The sequence below is a fragment of the Delphinus delphis genome, chromosome 9 (genome assembly GCF_949987515.2).
Source record: "Delphinus delphis chromosome 9, mDelDel1.2, whole genome shotgun sequence".
NCBI lineage: Eukaryota > Metazoa > Chordata > Mammalia > Artiodactyla > Delphinidae > Delphinus > Delphinus delphis.
Window position 1 is genome coordinate 83,019,588 of NC_082691.1, and position 5,111 is coordinate 83,024,698.

General features: G+C 34.4%; 1 non-coding gene across 1 annotated transcript; it reads right to left on the reverse strand.

Moving 5' to 3' along the window:
• Window positions 1-203: 203 nt before the first annotated feature.
• On the reverse strand, window positions 204-310 carry LOC132431418 (U6 spliceosomal RNA). The gene has a single exon (XR_009520725.1). It is a non-coding gene; the product is annotated as a U6 spliceosomal RNA (small nuclear RNA).
• Window positions 311-5,111: the final 4,801 nt, after the last annotated feature.

Below are 5,111 nucleotides of genomic sequence, written 5' to 3' on the forward strand. Positions count from 1 at the left end.
CACACCCCCTTTCCCGCTTGGTATCTATACGTTTGTTCTCTACATCTGTGTCTCTATTTCTGCTTTGTAAATAAGATTGTCTATACCAATTTTTTCAGATTCCACATATATGCATTAATATACGATATTTGTTTTTCTCTTTCTGACTTACTTCACTCTGTATGGCAGTCTCTAGGTCCATCCATGTCTCTATAAATGACCCAAAAAACATGGAACGCTTCACGAATTTGCATGTCATCCTTGCACAAGGGCCATGCTAATCTTCTCTGTATCGTTCCAATTTTAGTACATGTGCTGCCAAAGCGAGCACTAATAAATATTTTTTAAACTTTGAAAAAGTCTTAAATACTGAACTCTAAAATCTTTAATCAGTAAAATGATTTAAAAAGGAGAGTTGTCAGAATGACCCAAGTAATTACTAAATCATGTTCTGTCAAAGACTCAACACCACCTATTGAAGCGATACCTGGCCTCTTAGGTACCTTTCAATACCTAGAGTCCGTGAGCATTGAGAGAGAACAATCTCCTGACTGAATAATTGCATAACTACAAATAATTGGTACTTCAGTTTTTCACAAAGTTTTGATTTCCCATTCTCTTAAAATTAAGATTGTCATTCCTATGAAAATATCCTCCTGAACCATAACCTATTCCATTTAGCATTCTCAAATCTAAATAAGGAATATACCAAAATGTTAAAAGTGGTTCTCTCTGGGCAGAGGAATTATGGATGAATTTTATTCTGGTCTTTATACTGTCGTATTAATATCTTTTTAAAAAAATTAAGGTAAAGTTAGATAAGCATATGAGGTTCTAGTAAACCTGAGAGAAATCCATTATTATAATGTTTGCAGCCAGATCCACCATTTATAGGTAAAGAAAGATTTTTATAAATTGACATAGAAGGTATTTTCAATAAACAAGATTGAACAGAGACATTTTTCCTATCACTTTTCTCTTTTCCTTCTAACATGTGACAGATGGACTGACTATATTACATGGCAATTAGGAATTATTCTCGCGAAAAAGTCAAAATAGATTTATCTTAATTGTAACAAGAGTTTTTTTTAATGTTGAAATGTTTTCTACTCTAAGTAAAGAGTATGCTTTGGAATCTACAGAGAAAATCTTTTTATAATACAGAGAGTCACTGTACATAACCCCTTGTCATGCTTAATGGTCCTCAGTTCCATGGGCTGTTACTCTCTTTGGTTGATTGGCAGTTATACTGTAAAAGAGATTCATATTTTAGCTTCACTCTTTATTGCAGCAACTGAGATTGGAGTTTTTTATTTTCCTCGCTTTGATTCTTTAAGATGTGTTTTCCTCAACATAGATCTATTTTTTTCATTTTTAAATGTTTTTCATTTAAATTTCCCTTAGGTACTTCCTGTGAATTTTATGGGCCTCCTTTCTTATTATTGCTATAGCTGTCATTTCTGAAATCAATGAAGCATAGCCTTTTATAGGGCTGACATGTACCAATCTAGTGAGCTAGAAGAAAATCTAGCAGTTTATTTCTCTACAATTTTCTACCAAAATAATGACTCTGTATATAATGTTGTTAAACGAATTTTTTGAAATCCTAAGTACGGTCTTTCTTCTTTAGGTACATTTTTGTCACTTCCCATATACCGTGCTATTATCTTCGCACTGTGGTTTAGTAGAGGAAGCACAGAGTTAGAATCAAAAGCCCTGGATTAAGTTCAGTTTCCGCCACTTACTAATTCTATCAATCACTTAACTTCTTTGTATTCCACATTTTTCAGCTATGAAATGGAAGTGATATTAACTACATCACAAGGATTTAAAAATAAATAATAGTAAGACCATAAAATTTTAGAGTAATTATGGTTATTGTTTTCTGTCCTGACTGAAGTGCCCCAGGTAGCATGAAGTAACTAAAGAAGGGAATGGAAAGAGTGTAATTCAAAAGAAATAAAATTTGCCTTCAGAATTAAGCGTAGAACTTTTCTTGATCACATCCTTTCTGCCACATACACACCCTTCACTTACACACTCCGTGGTTTTTATCAGCTCACAGTGTTTTCCAGGTGGTTTGGTTGGGAAGGTTCTTAACCAGGCCTGGGAGGAGTTTCTATACTGAGTTTCTAGAGTGTGGTTGGAGGCTGGTGGTTAAAAAAAAAAAATCCTAGAAGGAAACAAAATCTAAACACTCCCTTAGCACTTCAACTATCTGTTCAACCTGTAAATTCTCCCTCCAAAAACCACTGGTACATCCTTTCCTCAAGCCACTTTTGTGGATAAGATAGGGTTTCTGAAACGGGGTAAAAAGAGATGGATGGCTATGCAGGTGTACATTTAGGTATATATAGGGTCACTTAGTTTCCTGGGAATAAATGAAGTATTGAAAAGTAAGGAACAGATGGATCTTGTGAAATGGATGAAAGACACAGTCCCAGAGAAACCTCTGGACTTGAGAAGTCAGACAGGACCATGTGTGCAGAAAGGTCTGACTCTTAGGGTAACCAGAGAAGGAGGACAAAAGTAACAGCTCTAGGCCGCTAACATGGGAATCTGAAATGGGTCTGACAATGACAGGGTGGCCCTGGTAAGAATAGATACAGGACGGATTTCTATGTAGTGGTTAGCCTCTCCTATTTCACTGTGTTCTTTCCTCTGCTAATTAAAACCTTTGTCCACCAGAGGATACTTCAGTTACTTTCTATTCTCTGTGTTAAAAATCTGTTTGATGTTTTCCCAGAATTAAGAAATTGTTTTGTACTAACTGCAATTAATAACAATGGAAAAGAGCATTCCAGCAAAAGTACAGATGGATTCTGTTTGCCTAAGAGAAGAGTAAGAAAACTCTATCACATTAAAGACTCAACTCAGTCACTGCAAACATGGTCCCTCAATTTACCCACCTATGTGCAGAAGATAATAATACTCATTTTATAAGGATGTTATGATAGTGAATGGGACTAATGCTTACACAGCACTGAAAATACTGAAGTCTAATTAATTTTATGCATTTTTCCATGATATTTGTGTATATGTGTGTGTTTTATGAAAAACACCTTGTAAAGAAAAATGAGAATGTCCAGTTGGTTGAACCAAAAGACAGAGATTAAACTACTTCTTTTTTTTTTAAGTTATAAGGGAGCATTACTATCATCTATTCTAAGAACTGCGAAGGGTTTTATGTTATTCAGAGACTAATGGAGCTACTCTATTTATTCTTTTATTAGGCCCCACCAATAGCAATAGAGAAAAATTAATTCCTTGACTCAGGAAAAATTTATTGAGCACCCATTACGCATTATAATGGGCTCTGGAGATTTGATTTTTTTAATAAGAAATGATTCCTATCCTTGATAGAGAGAAGTCTATAAAGAAATTCTCATCTCAAACAATGAAAAAAATGTACTCATGCATTTCAAAGTTTATTCTGTGGCCTATGCAATAGACATATAGTTTGCTCATAGAGAAGAATAATTCTGTCCCTCTACCACTATTAGTTTAAAAAAACATCACACTTCTAGATCTAAACATTCCTGAAGATAAAACATTTCAAACTAAAAAAAAAATTAATGTGATTTTCTAAAAAAAAAAAAGAATGTATGTGAAGTACACCAAGATGATTTAATAGATTATAAGTATTAATGTTGAATTAAATTTCAACTTTAATGCTATTGAAATAAAACCAAAGAATCCTCAGAGAACAAATTTTGCCACTGATACTGTCATTCATGAAAATGAGCCATTAAAAAGTTGTAGTTTGATAAGCATTGCATTGAATCTGTAGATTGCTTTGGGTAGTATAGTCATTTACACAACGTTGATTCTTCCAATCCAAGAACATGGTATATCTCTCCATCTGTTTGTATCATCTTTAATTTCTTCCATCAGTGTCTTATAGTTTTCTGCATACAGGTCTTTTGTCTCCTTAGGTAGGTTTATTCCTAGGTATTTTATTCTATTTGTTGCAATGGTAAATGGGAGTGTTTCCTTAATTTCTCTTTCAGATTTTTCATCATTAGTGTATAGGAATGCAAGAGATTTCTGGGCATTAATTTTGTATCCTGCTACTTTACCAAATTCATTGATTAGCTCTAGTAGTTTTCTGGTAGCATCTTTAGGATTCTCTATGTTTAGTATCATGTCATCTACAGTGACAGTTTTACTTCTTCTTTTCCGATCTGGATTCCTTTTATCTATTTCTTCTCTGATTGCTGTGGCTAAAACTTCCAAAACTATGTTGAATAATAGTGGTGAGAGTGGACAACCTTGTCTTGTTCCTGATCTTAGTGGAAATGTTTTCAGTTTTTCACCATTGAGAATGATGTTGGCTGTGGGTTTGTCATATACGACCTTTATTATGTTGAGGTAAGTTCCCTCTATGCCTATTTTCTGGAGAGTTTTTACATAAATCGGTGTTGAATTTTGTCAAAAGCTTTTCCTGCATCTATTGAGATGATCACATGGTTTTTATACTTCAATTTGTTAACATGGTGTATCACACTGACTGATTTGTGTATACTGAAGAATCCTTGCATTCCTGGGATAATCCCCACTTGATCCCCATGGTGTATGATCTTTTTAATGTGCTGTTGGATTCTGTTTGCTAGTATTTTGTTGAAGATTTTTGCATCTATGTTCATCAGAGATATTGTTCTGTAGTTTGGCATTTTTCACAGAACTGGAACAAAAAATTTCACAATTGGTATGGAAACACAAAAGACCCTGAATAGCCAAAGCAACCTTGAAAAAGAAAAACAGAGCTGCAGGAATCAGGCTCCCTGACTTCAGACTATACTACAAAGCTACAGTAATCAAGACAGTATGGGACTGGCACAAAAACAGACATATAGATCAATGGAACAGGATAGAAAGCCCAGAGATACATCCATGCACATATGGTCACCTTATCTTTGATAAAGAAGGCAAGAATATACAATGGAGAAAAGACAGCCTCTTCAATAAGTGGTGCTGGGAAAACTGGACAGCTACATGTAAAAGAATGAAATTAGAACACTTCCTAACACCATACACAAAAATAAACTCAAAATGGATTAAAGACCTAAATGTAAGGCCAGACACTGTAAAACTCTTAGAGGAAAACATAGTCAAAACACTCTGTGACATAA